Here is a 20,835-nt window from a genome sequence, read left to right on the forward strand (position 1 = left end):
CTTTCCTGAAGTCAAACCTCTATGGAACGCCTTGGAGGATGAAACAACATTTTCCTCATCGTTCTGCCTCCACTTACTTTTCAGTAAATATTGGTATGTCTGCAACTCGTTGAGGAGAGTTGTAAGGTTATATTTCACTTTGTTAAGAATCACATCGCTAACAAAGTGCAGGAAGCTCTCCGACAAAGAATGTAGGATTATGCTAACCTGGCTGCCCTCATCGATGGTAGACCCATTCAACTCTACCACATTAAAGTGACAATCATGTTAAGCACATGTTCACGAACAGAGGTACCTTCTTCCATTTTGGAATTGAATATGTATTTAAGAGCCTCATGCATAAGTTGTTCAGACGGTTGTCCAAACATCCCCTACAGGGACTCCATGATCTGACGCGCTGAGACCATAGACTCATATTTCTTGGCCAAGACTTTAGAAAGAATAGCCAAGATGTACGCTCGGGCCTTCTCATTCGCCCTTGTCCATCACTCGTATGCCTCCCGAACATTTCGAGTGGCATTCGGAGCTAGAATAGGAGGACAAGCCTCCGTGAGAGCGAACATGAGATCCTCGATAATCAGGATCGTTGTGATCATATGTTTCCATATTGCGAAGTTATCGCCAATAAGTTTTTCAGGGCTTAGCAATGCTAACGTGGTTGTTGCCATTTTGAAAATGTTGCTGAAAATACGAACAAAACTTTATTGGAATTTTGCTAAACCACTTTTAAACCAATCAGTTTTGCGAAACAGATTCAAGTATCCTAAGTTATAGACTTTTATTTTGCAATGATGCCCCAGTGAGGCAGGACAAACGCCATCGGTGGGATGATCAGTTGCCTCTTCGCTGAGATGAGACATTCTCAACCATTAGGCAGAACCACCTTTTGGAACTGAACGTGACAGCCACCATTTTTCGGTCCAGAATCGTTAACCTTTAATTATTCCACGTAAATGTTACCCCTTTCTTTTGGTGCCAGAGTCCCGCCCTAATGAGCCCATCGTAGGGAAGAAGCAGATTAGGACAAGAGACTAATTTACCTTATCCTCTTACAGGAGATCAAATAAAGAAACGCACAAAATTGTCATCCTTTAAGGGGACACTCCCAGTGTGCCTCAAGGCGATACACAGTAACATTATTCAACCGAACGAGTGAGACCGAGGGATATGTTGTCGGACTTCCCGCTCCCACTTACTATGAACACTCTCTCCATCCACCTTGATATTGACCTACCCAAACACCATACGTTGGGGGGACACGTCAAAGGTGTCTTAAGGCCGAGGATAGATCTCACGATGTGGACTATATAGAAGAAACGTGAAAGGTTTTAGTGAAGTGTCTTCTGGTCCAAGTACCTCCCACTGAATGTTTTACCTAAGGGTTTATTAATCTAGACAATTCGGCTACTGATTTTAGTCTAAGTCGTCATTTTAAACTCTGCTCATAAACAATGTTTGTCTATGAAATATGAACAGGTTCAAGTAGTCACATTTAAAACCTTTAATGGACTGTCCTTAACTTCCATGCATGCATCAAATCTATCTAATTCACCTTTCAAGGTAAGTTCTCAAGTAGAGGTGTTATGTTTCCGTCAACTTAAATACCCCAGCCCAGACAAAACTCACCTTAGACAAAAGGTCCCTTATAGATAGATTCGCTACACTTTAACCTTTTATTAACCAATTTAATCCTATTAAACTGATTAAAAGATTAAAGCCTTAGGGTTGCTAATCGTATTAGAACCGTGATCTTAGGTCTATGTGATCCAAGTTTTAAACACTTTAAAACCATGAATTAAACCTAAGTCAGCATGCATGTCTTTCTTATTCCTTTTAGTTCTAATTTCTCTTTAACTTTTAAAAAGAAACAACTAAAACCATTGCGCACAACGAGACGTTTATAACGTTTATAAAATAACCTATGTGTCATGCTTCATGCATTGTCCGGTCATTACTACATATAACTTTTATATAACGCGTAACAACCAAGCAAACATGTTATCATTCACCCTTATACTATAACAATTATAATATAAAGATGATGCATATCAATGCTTTTTATGCATGCATAAATATAACTCTTATATTATATGATTCATGAGCATGCTCTTACATAATTAACTCATGCTTCTCTAAATTATAACAATTACAATAAAGAGATGATGCATGACCATTGCATAACTTAAGATGGGATTTACTATATGTGCATACCATATGACATAAAAAAACATACATCGCATATAATAAATAAAGGATTAATGGACCGAAATGAGCCTTTACAAAAACCGGAATGAAAAAAAAAACCCTATCTATTACATTTTTCATCGAGCAAACCGATTCACAGACGAACCGGGTCTTGAACCGCAGGAGGTCTTCATCGTGTAGTAAACTTCAGTAGGTAGACAGTCGTTCAACGCACACTAGACGATAGAAGCATTAGTAAACGATCGTGTAGACGACGACGAGGCTATGATGCCTGATCGTCTATGCGATCGTGTAGCGTGACGACAGGTAAACGATTTACCTCGCGTTACTAAGTGATCGTTTAGTAAGTTACTAAGCGATGAACCTTGCTGACCTAAATGATTGTCTAGCGCGCACGCTTTAAACGATATGCGAGCATCTTATCGTCTACATGATGCGTGCAACCAGGTAAATGATTTACCTTGCGATACTAAGCGATTGTTTAGTCAGTTACTAAGCAATGAAGCTTGCTGACCTAAATGATCGTCTAGTGCGCGCGCATTAAGCGATCCGCGAACATCTCATCATCTACACGATGCAATACTCAACGATCGCGTACCCGATCAACTTGTGATCGCATACCCCATCGTTTAACCGATGCATTCAACAACGATCGCGTATTCCTTCATCTTTACGATGCGATCAACAGCGATTGCGTAGAACATCTTCTGCACAATGCGATCAACCCTAGATTGCCTCCTTCTACAAAAAACTGCAATGCTTGCCCAGATCGCGTACCACTCATATGCAACGCTTGCACAGATCTGCTCTTCGACGAACGACTCAAAACTTCAAACAAACTTTGAATACAGACTCGATTTTGATTATTAATGCCCAAAAATACAGGGGCCTTTACAAACAACCACAAATGTAAAAGGATTTAAATCAAACCGAGGCTAATCATCCCAAAAACATCCATTAATCCACACATCCACAACAAAATTTAACCATTAAATTAGTGTAGAAATGCACCCACCATGAATGTAAATCTTATTTCGTTGCAACAGATGAAATCGGAGTATCAGAACCTGGCTCTGATACCAATTGAAGGATCTCATATCTAAGAGTTCCATGAGCGCGTTCGGATCGCTCCGATCTCACAGTGACTGAAATACAACAATATACATTCAACACATACAGTTATGCAAACAAACATTAATTATCGGCATGCTAAGACAAAGGTATATAACAAGTGAGAGAGTTCTATACTAGTTGAAGACGTTCTTCACACCTCAGAACTCTAATGCAGCGGAACCCTCCAAGCGATCTACCAACGCCCAGTGGAAACGTCGACTTCAGCAGTACGAACAACGCAAACGAACAACCGCAACAGGGACGACACCACCACTAAAGAGCCCCGAGTATTCTCGGAGTGAAAACCCAAAATGTGGTATTTGGTGAATTTGGTAGAGGAAGGAGGAAACATGAATCGTGTAGGCAATAAGCAAATGGGAGGAAAAAAACGCTATCGCATAGCAGAAATGCTTATCGTTTAGGAGGAGCTACACGATCGTGTAAGATTTACTGAACGATCGTTTAGGAAAAGGTACACGATCATATAGTATAAATGGCACAATATACGATCATTTAGAGAAGCGAAGCGATCGTGTAGGCGACAGTGTGCAATCGTTTAGCCGCAAGGTAGACGATCGTTTAGGCGGAGAGTGTTATCGTATAGTCTCTCGATTTTCTTAAGCGATCGCTTAGAATTCTACCAACGTGAACCTTTACGAATTCTTTGTAGGCGATCTGACGACAGACGATCAAAATGAAAACCTTTTTCATTTTCATTCATCGGTTACGTTAACCGACATTCCCCAGTAACCCACGTCCGAACCTGAAAATTAGCTTAATTATCATATAATTAACCAATTAATTAATATAATTATATTATATTTTTATCCTATTGTTTGATATCACATATCTACTATAGTATTTCTCCTCTATTTGATATAAATCATATTTATATCTAATTTCTTCCAAAATAATGTATCTCATACATTTAGCCAATTATATCATATATAATTAACCAGTCCAATTATATCATATATAAACAAACTTCCACTTGTCAATTTGAACCTTTTAAATTAACCCAAATACTGGTTCTCAACTTTATTCAAGCTACCCAAGGGACCTAATGGACCTATGACTCGAAGCTCCAACGGTCCGTGAATAGCTGACTAAACTCTTTAGCTACGAGGTCCACCATCCGTTAACTGTCAGGCATTCCACTAAAGACAAACAGCTGAATTCTTCTTACCACAGAATATATTTTTGTGTCCATCGGATATAACCAATCATGAGTACGATGATCCTTCACAGATGCTCGTAAGTACAGCTGGGTCAAATTACCATTTTGCCCCTGTAGTTACATCTCACTCCTTAAGTGCCACTGATTCCTCTAATGAACAATACAACATAGTCCAACTATGTGTGAACACCTCTCGGGCCAAGAGAAAGTGTGTGGCGCACATCGTTCAAGCCTCGGAATCAAGCCCTTAAGAGAGTTATCTATCTACTTACCCCTGCCTCGGGGAAGAAATGAATTCCATCTTGTGTAGCTGAGTTCCCAGCTCCCAAATCAGACGAATCCCTAAAATGGTAGGTTTGAATCAGCGACGTGGCCACTCGTACCCATACAAATCAAAGAAAACCACCCTCAATGGCAGGAGTTCCCAACTCATCAGGATTAAGGTCATGTTACCTTATGGTCATTCTAGTGAAGTGAAGTCTCTGTCATGAATGGTTTTATATAACGAGACGTTAACACTTCGTGATCAGGTCTTATACAAACTTTTTGTATAAGACGCCCCCGCTCGTATGTCCCCAACACGAATGATCTGTGACAAGTTCACAAACAATTATGACCATTCTACAAGCGGGGCCGCATCCGTAGCATTACCAGGATAGGGTTTCGCTCCTATATCCATTACTACAGACCATTTTGGTTATCTCTCAAGACATGATCCACTTGTATGTTCACCACATACATGCTTGAGTCACATACAGATAACCAGGGATTTTATGTTATTTGGTTTATAGTAAAGCAAATAAAACAAGTAACTAAGCAAAAAATACAAGATGTGAATAAATATCATATATTAACAACACAAGCGTTCGTACAAACTGTTTTACACTATAGACACGAGGACTTTAGGGCATCAACCCTTAACAAGAAGCTTGCCTATTGACAACTTTGAGTTGTATTTATTGAACAATTATGGTAAAAAAATGTACTTCCAAAAGCATCCACAAACTCACTCTTCTTTATACCGAGATCCCGAACATACACTGACAACCTTTCTTACAAACATCTTGATAGCTGGTAGAAAACAAGCTATTATAATTAAGTTTTTTTTCTTTTCATTGTTAAGCTACTTGGATAAATATAGAGATTTATGTTTTGGCTTTAAGCTAAAATGTGATTTAATTATTTGGAATAATTTGAGTTTATTTTGGCATATATTTTGGGAGATTTGATTGTCTATGGAGATAATTAAATGTGTATATTAGATTCTTTTTTTAAGAGGAAAAGGAAAAATATATATATAAGTATATATATTTTGGGAGATAATTAAGGATTATTTTTTTTTAAAAAAGGGAAAAGAAGAGTTTAATTTTGTTATATATATTTATGGAAAGGGTTAAAGAAAAGAGAAAAGAAAAAAGAAAAAAATAAAATTTATTTTTTCTCTCTCCCCTCAACCACGCACGCGCAGCCCCCCCTTTTTCTCTTTTTCTTCTTCTTTTCCTTCCAACCCCAACCGCCACCAGCACCTCGTCGCCGCGAGCAGCGCTGCCAGCTTCGTCTCCCGTCATCGCCACGATCAGTGTCGCCAGCTTCGCCGTTCTATCGCCACCGTGAGCAGTACTGCTAGCCTCACCGTTCGCCGCCACTGCCTTTTTGGAGTTTGGGTAAGAGATGGATTATTTTGGGCAAGGTTTGGTGTTTGAGTCTTTTTAAAGTGTCTTTTGGTGTTGGAAACAATTGTAGTTATTACCCATTGTGTCAACTTTCAGGATTTGGATTTTTTTTTTTTTTTTTTTGAAGACTTCAGGGCATTCCTATCAAAGAAAAGACCATTCTCTTCAGCGGAGTGTTTTAGTTTGGGTAAGTTTTGTGTAAGTTGGTTGGTTATCCTTCAGACTTGGACCCCGAGGATTTACTTAATTTTGACTCACTTCGTAGGCCATAGTTTTAAACTAAACTTGTGGTTATGTCTTAGGGTTGATTGGAGTTTTATTCAAGGGCTATTAAGGAGTTATTTGTGCAGACTTTTGAGACCAAGTTGAGGTAAGTGATACTATTACCGATGCCTTCGTGCCAGACGACCTAGATTAGACCTATCAAGTTACTTGGTGGACTCTGGAGCCTGAATTTGATTGACATTATGTTTTGCTAGTTGCATGGTAGTTACAAGTATTATGAGCATGTTAAAATTTCAAATCAGTACTGATATTATGTATGCGATGCATGAATAGACCAGTAGAGCGGTTTATTGTCTCACCTTGACGTATGTTATTATTATGTTTGACGATGTGCCTACAGGACGCTAGACATGCGTGAACCGACAGGTTAACATTCATGTTATTATCATGTTTGACGGTGTGCCTACGGGCCACCAGACATGCGTGAGCTGACAGGTTTACGTTCATGTTACTTTTATTTTCATGTTTCATGTTTTGACGGTGTGCCTACGGGCCGCTAGACATGCGTGAACCGACAGGTTAACGTTCATGTTATTATCATGTTTGACGGTGTGCCTACGGGCCGCTAGACATGCGTGAGTCGATTGGTTCACTTTCATATTATTATTATGTTTGATGGTGTGCCTACGGGCCGCTAGACATTCGTGGGTCGACGGGTTTACTTTCATGTTATTATCATGTTTGACGATGTGCTTACGGGCCACTAGACATACGTTTCAATGCAAGATAGTACGTCTTTGGGTTTTTCTTTAATCATAAAAAACCGATGTAACTGTATAAACCACGGGCTATCTTTCTTTGCTCGTGGATACATAGTCTGATCCCGGTAATGGGATCACTTACTGAGTATTTTATACTCAACCTTTATCTTTATTTTTTTTCAGATAAGGGTAAGGACAATCGGGCAACTGACAAGAGGAATCCGTGACAGTGTTAAAGGAACCAAAACTTCGCTTCTGCATTTGACCCTTTATATTTTCGCATGTTTTTTTTTTATTTCATTCATGGTTTTATTATAATTTAATTTAATTCTTTTTATATAATTTATTTCTTGTTAAAAAGGATGCCCGGGTTGAACGATTTAAGATTTTGAGATGATGTCAGAACATTTTCTTATATACCTAAAGCAGTTAAAAATCATGATTATTCTATTTTAATTTACTTTATCTTTCCTAAATGAGAATATTTATGCATGCATGCAGTAGCGATATCCTTTTTAGTAGTCCTAGGAGGTGGGATTGTTACACTTTTATTTAGATTTATGAGGGCTAACAAGTAGAATATGCGTTGATAATACTAAGAATTCATGTGAAAAATGAGCTTGCGTCGATCAGCACTAAAAATCTCTGCTAACCCAATATTAGCATTATGATGCGTCAAAATGTCTATTTTTGTTGCTATCACGGGAATCGGTCGCATGCGTTGAATCCCAGACCATCGTAAAGTCGATCGCATGCATTCATCACATGGATGTTGCGGCTATAGAGTAATAACCGTGATAGAGGATTGATCGCAAGGTGGGTGGAATGCATTGGTACTTCAGAAAAACAAGAATGAACACATACCTTAGGAGTATCAAAAAGGATAAGATGATGTTGACATTTCGCATACCGCGTTAAAAATGGCAGTGATTCAGAGCGGGAACACCAATGCTGTCAACGATTAAGCTCTATAAATAGAGGCTTAGAGCCCAAATTCAAGGCATCTGAGCTTCTGCCTTAAGGCAAATCCTTATGATCACAGATGAGAGCATGAGCGAGATTTTCTTTGAGGATTATTCACATCCACAACCCATTCCGAGTGACGACCGGAGTTTTCACCGGAGATAGAGCTCGAGAGATACTTCTCCATCATCCATCCATGGCGCCACCAGCAACCTTGATGCATTTCGGATGAAAAGCAAGAGATTGTTTTCATCTAGCCTTTCATTTCTCCTCTTGTCTCTGTATTGTATTACATTTTGGCTTAAGACATTAATATATTTTGTAATCAATGCATATCTTAATTCCTTCAACGCCATCTTCGTCATCTTCTTCATCTTTGTCATCGTTTACCTTTATCGTTTAGTTATTAAAGGTGGTCGTATACTCAATCATGTAACCTAGAGATAGGACACATGTAGCAACCCACTGAGAGGTGTGCGCTATGCGAGTATAGTGAGTTAATCTTTTTCGCTTGGTGTGAGGCTGTAGCAACGCTTGTCTATGGGTTGTTGCAATACTTGTCTATGAGCAGATTAGTCGCAACTAATAGTCTGAGAGGGTGAGTAGTGGAACACACTAAAGCAAAGTATTTATTGTTCCTAAAGATAGGCGATCTTATGCTCGACACAACCATGCATTATAGAGATATAAGCATGCGGCTAACCATCGAGAGGTGTATGATGCATTAGTTGTAGGATTGTATCAACAGTAGTGGAAGCACAAGGATCATCTAAGCACTCAAATTCACTAATTTTGGCATAATATAAAGCATGTTTCTGCAGAAAAATGGGTTTCGAGACATACCTCTTGTAGAACTTCTTCAAAGCCCCTTCTCCAGCTACAATCTTCTGCATATCTTGTTGTAGACCACCTCAAGATATTCCTCACTATTCTCTTGTTACTCTAAATTGAGTTGTGGGACTCAAAACAAGCTTGAATCAAGGGATAAAGGAGAAAAACTCACTATAGCAACCTTTGTTGAAGAACCTTTTCTCAAACCAAATTTTCTCTCAAAATTCTGTAGATTGCATGCCCGATTTTCACTCTAATCTTCTCATTATATTGTAGATCAACATGCAAAGAGAAGAGTTGCATGTGATGCAGCTCATGCTTGGAGAAGACAAGGCAAATATATTGCTTCATGTGTGAGCTAGTTCAAAGATGGATAATGGAAAAAACTATTTTTCCATTTAAGTATTTTAGTTTTCCAATTTTTCAATTTTATCCAAAAATCAAATTTTGATTAAAAAAAAACTATTTGATTTTAAAAAAATAAAAATTAATTAATTTCATAAATAAATTAATTAATTAAATTTAATTAATTTAATATCAAATATTAAATTAATTTTAACACATATCCATCTTTTATATATTTAAATCATATTTAAATATAATAAATTCTTCCCTATTCTGTTTAATTCTAAAATTAAACATAATTATATCTTATATAATTACTAATTCCCTTAATTCTAATTTGAACGTTTCAAATTAACTTATCACGTTATTCTAGAGCTAGTCCATTACGAGCTAGTAGAAGAACCTCGCAGACCTACAGATCATGGGCTCCAATGATTCGAGATTAATTGGCTAAATTCATTAAACCAAACTAATCTCTATTTGTTAACTAATGGGTCATTCCACTAAAACCCATAGTTGCACTCCTCTCACTATAGATATATTAAGTCCACATGATTTAACCATAATCAGCAAGTCGACCCTTCACAGGTTGTTCCTAATAACGGTTGGGTCAAATATTTGTTTTACCCGCGAGATTACGTCTTATTCCTGAAGTTCCTACTAATCCTCTAATGAACAACTGGCTTGTGATCCAATCACCAAACCAAACTCTCTCAGCCCAGTGAGAGGGTGGGGCTCTTTGTTCAAGACCTGGATTCAGTACTTGAAAGAACAACCTTTCTCCTATTCCTAAATCGGGTAGGCGTGAACTCCGTCTTGCACCCTAGGTCCCCAGCTATCTATCTGGTCTTACCTTTGAAATGGGAGTCTTATTGAGCCGGCGCTGTTGAGCCAACTCTCAACTATGCAAATCTAAGAGCAATCCCAAATAAACAGGAATTCATAGTTAGCTCAGGATTAAGATCAACTTACCTAGGTCATCTAAGTGAAATAGTCAGTCTTAAACAGTAAACAGCGTTATAAAATAAGAGTGATTTATTTTTTGGTCCTGATCTTATGCAAACTCATTGCATAGGACGCCCCCACTCCTCATGTCATAGCATGTACGAATTAGGATCATATCGTACGTAGCACTTTACAACTCTTTGTAACAACTACAGAGTAGGCCGCATCCAGTGGTGTTACCAGAATAAGGTATCTAATCTCATTCATGTACCATAGATCATTTTGGCTATTTACTCGAACCCGATCTACTCTTATGTCTCCACATAAAGTTCAAATATTCATACAATAGTCATGGGTCTTAGTTTATTGGATTTAGACTTTCATACAATTTATGAGATCAATAACAAATATATTAATAATAGAAAATGTTTATCATTTTACAAACTATGAGTTTTAGGACATAAAACCCAACATTAGTGTGGCGAGCTGGGATTACTCGAGTGACCTAACATAATGAACATTATTATGCGTTAACGACTGCTGCATCTCTATCAATTCTCATAGTTAAACTTCCATTGCTCAATCTATTTAGTTAGGAGTAGGAGTAGGAGTAGCGCATAATCCTTTACTTTTTTTTCTTTTTACTTTTATTCATTGCCTCAAACGCATTACTTCACAAACATCGAGTTACAAGTCCCTGTGTTCAACATTAGATCATCCCGGAAAACTTGTCTTCTCGTTATACTTGGCAAGAAAGTGAGAAAACTTGTGGCAGGAACGTATGGTCATCGCATACATGCTTAAACGCATATTGTATATTTTATAGTCCAACGCATGACCATAAACGCATGGAGATCAATGAATAACATAAGATGCATATTATTTTCCTCTCCTTTTCCAACGCACCACATCTCAACTTTCATCGTATAGTTCTGAATTGAAAAATCTTATTTACTGCTATTATATAAAAACACTTGGAAAATATTTCTTTACTTCCAAATACAACTTTTTCCTTCAAGTCAACGTTAAAACCAATATCTCGTATAACTTGATCATTCAAAGAAGAACTAGAAGAACCTAAACATAACAATCTATCACCACCTCCACCATTCATACCACTACAAGATCCTTCTACAAAATGATGACTAACATGAGCAACTAAAGGATGCCTAACCCTAAATCTTTAGCCAAAGATAGATACAAAGTAACATCCTTATCATGTTTTATTTGGAACACAGATTGACTATTAATTTGACCAAAATCCAATGCTACTTATAAAGCTATAGAAACACCCAACTAAATTTCACCCAATATCAAACTAACTAGACCATTAAAGTCTATCATATCATCAACTAAAATTCTAGCAACACTATAATTCTCATAAGAATTGTAGTGAGTCCACTGTCCATCGTAAAAAACAACTACAGGAACATTAACCATGGTATCAAGTTACTGCAGGAAAATAAAGGAAAAGAAGATTATATAAGAAACTAATAGTGAAAATATGTATATAGCTCTATAACTATATATAAGTGATAGACAGTGATTGAGCTCAATCACAATCTATCAATGATTAAGCTTTATCAGTGATAGACAATGATAGAACTCAATCACTGTCTATCACAGATGGACAGTGATAAAGCTTTATCACTATCTATCAGTAGTAAAGGAATATTCACATCCATACATATTCACACCAAAAACTATCTACACAACAACAAATAAAAAACAAAGAAGAATAAAAATTAAGAAAAAATTGAAAAGAACACAAATACAACAAGCAAATTTTAGAGAAGAGATAGAGTTCTATCACAATCTATCAATGATAGACAGTGATAGAATTCTAAGATTTTGAAAACCTAAAAGAAAAGGAGAAGAAAAAGAAGAAGAAAGCCTATATCATACCAAGAAGAGAAGAGAAGAATAAGAATGAAAACATACCGATGATGAAGTCGCTAGATAAAAGAAAATAAATCGTGGACGAGCAAAGAATCCCTTATCGACGAAGGAGAGTGTGGTCGAGGAACGATGACACCATGAACGAGGAAGAAGCCATAGACCAATGTGCACAGAAAATCGAAGAAGAAAATCGAGGAAGAAGATGTAGTCGGTCAAGGAAGAACGTTGTGACGCAGAAAATAGAAGAAGAAAATCGAGGAAGAAACTGTAGCCGTGGTCGAGGAAGAACATCATGGACGAGGAAGAAACCATAGACGAAGAAGAAGAAATGCGCGCGGAGTTCAAATTTGAAGGATATTTTAGGAAATTTTAAAAAAGGAAAACCTGATTAGCGTGAGACACTTTTTTTGCTAGAGACTGTAAATACTTTGGTTATTTTTCTACTTATTAGAATTACCCTATATAATTTATATTAAAAATACAAAAGACAGATAAACTGAGGGGGGCACGTACCCTTTGACCCTTCATACTTATACTTCAACATACTATACTAGTTAAGTTAGGTTCATTTTAACACACTCTTATGTGCAAATTGATTGTCTAAAAGAAGTGTAAATTGTTTTTTTTTTTCTTTCAAAATAAACAAAAACACAAAAAAGTGTGACGCTACACAAATAACACCAAAAAAAAAAAAAACATGGCCAATGTGAGAGGGTGAAAACAAGAGGCGTGATCAGTCATGAAAATCGGGAACGATTTCTTTCTTTTAATGTAAAATACTTTTTTGTCCCTAGATTTTGGATTTAGTTTCTATTTAATCTCTAGGTTTCAAAATGTTATATATTTAGTTCTTAAATTTTTAGTTTGGTTTCAATTTAGTTTTTAGGTTTCATAAAATATTACAATTTTACCCTTAACATTTGAGTTTTGCTTCAATTTGATCTCTATATTTTAAGATTTACACTTTTAAGTTTGATTATTCACTAAATACTTATTTCCATCTTTAATGTTAATTTATGTTAATAAATTAAAAATCATTAAAAAGATTATAATTAATTAGTTTTTACTACTTTTTATCACTTATTAAAATTTAAATTTTCATTTCATAATTATTTATAATAATTAATAGAAATTGATATCAATGATTGAATGTGTGTATTTAATGAAAATTGAGGTTAAAAATATAAAATCTTGAAGTCGAGAGACCAAATTGAAACAAAACTCAAATCTCTTGAATAAAATTTAACATTTTGAAACTTAGAAACTAGATAATAGTAGATAGAAACAACGCTCGTAAGGAGTCCTATTGAAACCAAGAAATATAGGCCCTTTAGTAGTTCCTATACCAGTTATGTTCCTTGGATTATTTACAAACCTATTTCTCGATTCAATAGAAGCCCAAAGAGATGAATAGGGTCCCAAATAACCAGAGATATGTAAAAAACAGGTCTGATTACACCTATTCCTAATCCTAAATGGAATGTAAGGACGTAGGGATCCATATGTAAACATAGTATCTATTTAAATACGCTCGGATGACCCCTTCTCATAATTATATTGAAACAAAACTCAAAACTTAAAACCATCTGTGTAATATTTTAAACTTAGAGACCAAATAAAACTAGATCCAAAATTTATTTTTTTTTTTTGTCGTCTTTCATTTTCTAAATCCAAATTTTAGAAAAGTACGTTTTCGAGTTTCCAAAACCGAAAATAATTAATTATTTATGGAATAAATCTGTTAATTTTTTATAAAAAACGAAAATGCAAATGAGTTATTCAACAGCACTTTAATTAATTTAAATTTTTTTAAATTAAATTTTAGCTTAGAATTGAAATATATTTTTCAACAAGCATTGGCTAATATATTGAACATTGTAAACGAAATGACTATCTATAAATCAGAGGTACTTGTAGACTAAGAGGGCCATGGCCCCCAAAATTATATTATATATGTAATTTGCTTCCTAATGGTTTTAGGCTATTAATTTTTAGGTTAAATTATAAAAAATATCCCTAATATTATACTTTGTATCAAAAGTATTTCACAATTTCAAAAGTTTCAAAAATATCTTTAAACCTTAAAAAATAATTCAAAAATATCCTTGTTGTTAGTTTTGAATGGAAATCATTAAAGTTTTATTTCAAAAATACCTTTGAACTTTCAAATGTTTAAAAAATACTCTTAACTTAATAAAAGTTCAAAAATATCTTTTTAGTATTTGAACAGAAACTCTTAATTTCTAGAAAAATAACTTTACAAATTAAAACAAAAGTTAAAAAAATGCTCCTACCATTAATATGGTGATCAATTTGTTTAAAGTTATCCTAAGTTCGAAAAACCAAATTTAAAACAAATTATATAGATATCCTCATTTTTTCATATAGATACTCTCATATTTCTCTTAATTTACCAATTTTTAGTTTACACCAATTTTCTCAACAACAAAATAAAAACCACAATTTTAAGTTAAAACATAAAATCCCACAAAATTTCATAAAACTCAAAAACAAAAAATTTCTTCTTAAAATATACCAAAACGGTAATAGTCAAATAAGAAAATTATTTGGCTACTAACACACAATTACTCTCGTACAATTTTGTTAAAATATGCAAGTCTTAAAATCATTTGGTGTTTTCTTTACTATCTTTCTTCATATTATAATTCATATACCTTAATTAAAGTGTGCAATTTTATTTATTTATTTTAGATAAACAAGTGTCAATTAGATAACAAAAAGGGGAATAAGAGTGTAATGAAAAAAGGAGGGGGAGAAAAAGATGAAAAATAGAGAGATAAGACGATATTAAAGATTCCAATTCATATAACATGAAGGCTATTTTTAACTTTTTTTGTTAAGTTTAGGGCATTAACTTTTGAAAGCTCAAAGGTATTTTTGAAATAAAATTTTAACGGTTTCCATCCAAAACTAATGGCAAAGAGTATTTTTTTTAACTCATTTTGTAAGTTTAGAGGTATTTATGAAACTTTTGAAATTTCATAGGTATTTTTGAAACTTTTGAAATTTCATAGATATTTTTTATAATTTAGTCTAATTTTTATTTTACCATTTTTTTAATCAAATATTAGAATTCTATATAAATCTAAGTGAGAAAGTATAGTTTTTCTAGTTCAATATATTACCAGAAGTCAATTTATTCACTCACGTATCTAGATTTTTCTTCATCATCTTTTAACTTTCTAAATTTATATTACAGAAGTAAATACTTTTCAATAATTTCATATATCATCAAATTGCCAATTTCATATCAGTGGGAGATAAGCAATGTATAAAAAATATAGTACTCGGCCAGCAATGTAATGAATGAATGACAATTAACAATCAAAAAGTGGTTACAAATTTTTTTTATTTCAAATGGTAGATTACTTGAGAGTCTAATTGACAAAGAAATTCTTAAGACTTTATTATCAGCCTTTGTTTGTAATTCTTACAGGAGAATCAAACGTATAGTCTCAAAGTTGATAGACTAAATTTTATATCAATTGAATTTTGTTCATTAACGACCATAGTGAAATGTTATTTTATTTTAGGTTTATTTTAGAAAAAAAATATTTTGTACTCTGTTACTCTCAGTTGTCAATGAAATAAATAAATAAATAAATATAAATATANATATATAAAATTTATTAATTATTGGGTTTGAAATAATTCCAGCCCATAAATAGTTGACGATAATTAATGAAATTTGTTAGATAGTGGAAGTCAATTTCAAAAGCCTTTGAAGATAGATTTGGATATGCATGGTGCTGCTTCGGACACACCTTAATATTTTCGCGATTCCCTCGACAATTTTCTTCGTCCGTTCGTTAGTCAATTTTTGCTTAATCTGAAGTTGATATCAATTTATCATTCACACACACATTTATATTCATTTCACCCTTTTATTTCTTTAAATAGATTGAACTATATTCTCCTTGAAATTCTACATTAAAAAATATATATAACAAGAAGAAGACGACATCACAATCTATATAACATATCAATTACTTTTGAGATTGAAAAAGCTATAAGATGGCTCGCCACTCAAAACACGGATGTTAAATGAAAAGTGATGGTTTGAATTTTTATTGTTTGACATACTATCAGATTTTTGTGGTTGAATCGAACCACAATATTTATTAATTTTGTAGTTAATTTATGGTTATAATATTCCATTGTTGATTATGGATCTTTGTCCTACTAATTCAATACAATTGTATCTACAACAAACCCGTCGTTTACAAGCATATCAAACCCATCGTTTACTTAAGTATAATTCTATTAATAATCCATCGTTTACTTAAATATAATTCTATTAATAATTTTTCATATTATGTTTGAAACTCGTGGTTCTTCCATTTTATATCTACTAGTCTTTTTGTAAGACGTGCCTCTCATGCGACAAGCTTCTCAGCGGTGACAGTGGCTAGAGCGGAAGGAATTAGAGAGAAAATTGCAAGGGAGTACCCAGTGAAACAGATCTAAGGGGCGGAGTGAAGTTTTGGGATTGACCACGAACTCGTGGAACTTGGCAAATGTCTAACATGGAACTCTTGGACCCTATCCACAATTTCCAATATCTGGCAAAATTTGGAATGTGGAAGTCATGTGGAGCTTAAAATCATGGACCTGGTATGTGACTTAGATTCTCGTATACCGAGTTCACGATTCTTCAACCTTATTTTTGTCATTGTTTTTCTGTCAATATTATTTTTATCATTACTTATTAAAATAATATTATATTAAAAAATGGCATTTATAAGATAAATAAATAATAATATTTGACCAAACAAATTAACTATTTATTTTCACATTGACTTATTAGGTATGGAATTAGAAAGAGAAAGGTGTTTGAAAATTCTCATTGAATTTTCTCAACTAGATACCATCACCGGCGAAGGTTCGTCGGCTGCAATCGACGCCACAAATATTTAAATTTAAGAAATAAAAATTAAAAAAGACAATATAATATAATATACATTTTTATTATTATCTTGTCTATTAAATTAATAAACAATGATGTTGATATCCATAAAGAAAAAGAAAATAAATAAATAAATAAAAACAAGCTGTGAATCTCTTTACGTTTGTGGCCCTTGTTAGGCTGCCAGCCTGTCATTCCAATTTCTATCATAATATATCTAAAAGCAATAATCATACGCTAAATATTCTCCTAATCATAGTAACGAATTTCTAAACTGATACATAAGTATCTTTCATATTAAAATAGTCTACAAAACAAGAAATTAGAAAAACAGATTTGGGATTTTTCTATATAAATAGGAAGAAAAAAAAAAGGATTGGAGTTAGTGGACTTGACTAAAAACAGTACGAAAAATGATATATTTATGGCCTGTTAACCACCAACATTCCCACAAAATTAAATAAATTTAACTTTTTTTAATTGATTTTTTTTAATGCATAATGCATGTAAGGTAAGCCATCGTGTTCAAGATATTTAGATTGACAACATTGCACGTGATTTCTTGGAAATCAAATTTGATCTTCTAAGTTCTAATCCACACATCAAACACTCTCTCCAATTCTCTTGGCTGTCAACTTTAGTACATTATTGTGTTTCTTTCCCATTTTATTTACTTCATTCTAAGTTTTTTTTTTAACTTAGCAAGTATTTAGTGAAAGATCGAATTGTCAATTTTTGCAATAATAATGAATATTTTATTCACTAGATTAACTTAAATTTTTCGTTTCCACCCCCTCTCCCCAAAAAAAATCGAATTTCAAGTTTATTATAATCTCTAAACACTTTTTTGGTTAATTGCAAAAACCACCTAAAAGAAGATGGGCTCTCAAACTTTCGGTTACAAAACTTGAACCGTTAAGCTTATACAAGTGTTTGAATTGAACCATCAAATTTATATAATTTTAGAAATTGGAACAATTGTATAAGTATGAGAGTTCAATTTTTATCATTTGGATGTCCAATTTCTTCAACTACTGTATGTTTAGGAGTCTAATTTTAACACCATTAAATTAAGAGTATAATTATAACTACTATTGTAATTCAAGGGTGGTTTTGTAATTTGTCTTCTTTTTCTAATGGAAAGGCTTTGAAAAAGTAAACTTTAGAATAGGGTATAATGAATATTCAAGAGAAATTTTCACTGATAGAAAAAATATCAAATTATTTACAGAAATAGCAAAAAAAAACAATATTGATTTATACTTATAAACTTCTATCAACCTCTATCAATGATAGACTTGTATCAGTTTTTATCACTGATAGTATTAATGATAGATTTCTATCAGTTTCTATCACTGATAGACATCGATAGACTCTAAGGTATCTATCAGTGATAAATTTCTATCCATTTCTATAACAATGTCTATCATTGATAACAATATATATCACAACTATCTAAAATGAACAAATTTTTCGATAATAATGTCTAATGTATGTATCATAAACTATCTAAAAGTAAAAAAACTACCAATAACTAGCAACAACAAAATGATTATTTATTGATAGACAATTGGTAGTAGTCTATCGCTTGACCTTTCATTGTCTATGATTATCATTTTAATTACATTTTGGAACTAGCAACAAAACTATCAAAATCTACTATCACTTGATCTATAATTTGGCCTTCCATCGTCTATCATTGTCATTCTAATTAACAGTTTTGAACTAGCAACAAAACTGTAATTAACTAGAGAAGAAGAAGAAGATGAGGAAAAGAGAGAAGAGGAAGAAGGAGAAGTCGGAAGATAGAGAAGGAGAAAATAATTAAATTTTACTAAATTGAACACACTTCTTCCTGAAAACTAAAAATTCAAGTAATGATCAGCATAATTTTGTAGATATTTAATAATCTTCTTGACTGAATCTTTTATACTCCTAAACGAGGTTCTACTCTTCTTTACACATCACTATAACGAAATATTAATTAATTTCCGAAATTGATATAATAAAATTAAGAAGAAAAAAAATGAAATAATGTGTACCAGAAGGCAGCTTTTTCAAAAAAGGAAAAAGAAACGTCTTCTCACCCACGATTCTAAAAATATATGAAGGAGGAAGTAGCTGGTTTTTTCACAGACAGCATGATTGTGATGAGTCCTTTTTAGGTTTGTATCCAGAGCCAACGTGATTATGTCGTTGGCTATAGTGACAATGCATGAGACAAAGCTTTTGGTATTACTCACCTTACAATAACTCCTAAATTATATATATATCAAATCTTATAACCCTAAGTTTTTGTGATGTCTAATAAACATCACATCTTTCTTCAAAGTACACATTATATCTCTTCTATCTTAACTCTAGGACAACACTAACTAACTTAGTTTAGTACAAAACAAAAACAAAACCAACCCCAATAAGGTTAGTAAAGTGTTTCTTCAACTTCAATTAATATCCTCACAAATGTGTACTTCCAGTGTACAGTTTTCCTTAATGAAATCCGTTAATCTTATGATTAGTTTGTGTAAATTTGACTTCAAAATAATAAACTACACTCATCATTGGGTTGGGGCATGATTAATTAATTGCTAGTTGTTGGAATGTTATATTACCAATGTCACTTCATATCTCTCTCTCGTTTAGCCCTTTTATATGTGTCTCCTTTTAAGTTACATTTGAGAATATTAAGCACATGGGGCTTTACCTTCTGTGTGTTGGCCGTTGGATCGAATTTTGAGTCATTTCTAACACTATTTTTTTCTTTTAAATAATTTTCAAAATCACTTTTGGTGCATAAAATCATTAGACCAAATCGACATTCATTTAATCAAGAGGGATTTTGGATCAAAAAGCATAATCGACATCAAAAACAAGAATATAAATAACAAAACTAAGGAGATAACAAGATTAGGACCGAAAGTGGCACCCTAAGACCAAATCGCACCTAAAAAAGAGGGTTGTCTTGGCCCGAGCTAGGCTTGCTTGACCTCAACCAAGACCAAAGTCAAGCCTAAAAAAGTACCTAATGGGGCATGCGTCTATATATAGGAATGCACAAGGACCAAATTAATAGGCCTAAAGAAAGGTGCTTGGCCGCGACCAACTTGGTTAAAATGCCAAATGGAATACATCCATCTCCCATGCTCCAACCTAATCAATGAGTTAAAGGAAAATCCTAATGTAACTCCAAAATCCTATTGGGAAGGACTTAAATCAATTATACACATATAAATACATCATGATAGCTTTAGGGAAAGTAGGTAAGTCCATTTTGACACTTAATTCTCAACTTGTTGCACTTAATCACTTTTTAATTCAAGCATCAGAGTCTATATGAGTCTATGTGATAAACATTGGTCGGTATGCAGACTTTTCTATTTTGCAAGTTATGTTTTTCACCGAATTACAAATTTACAATTGTTGTCACATAAAGGTGTTACATAAGTTTTGCCCTCGTCGAATCTTGGATATCAACATATTCCATGTTCCAATTTCCAGTCAAAATTTGAACAGATTGCTATAGTACGTAGTCAAATAATGCAAACTATATTTTAAATTGATATCTTGTTAAAGCTTTAAATAATGTGTTTGTATAGTATTGGAAATATAATATATCATCAGATCTAAGCAAAGATACTGTATGAATACATTTAAAAATAAAAAGCTGATGATGAAACTGAATTCAAAGGTAGTGAAGTATTTGTTATGATTCCCACATATCCCCATATCCAAAGCTGCAAATCAATATATGCATAGTAAAAATACGTGTAG

Source organism: Benincasa hispida, chromosome 7 (assembly GCF_009727055.1).
Source record: "Benincasa hispida cultivar B227 chromosome 7, ASM972705v1, whole genome shotgun sequence".
NCBI classification, from domain to species: Eukaryota; Viridiplantae; Streptophyta; class Magnoliopsida; order Cucurbitales; family Cucurbitaceae; genus Benincasa; species Benincasa hispida.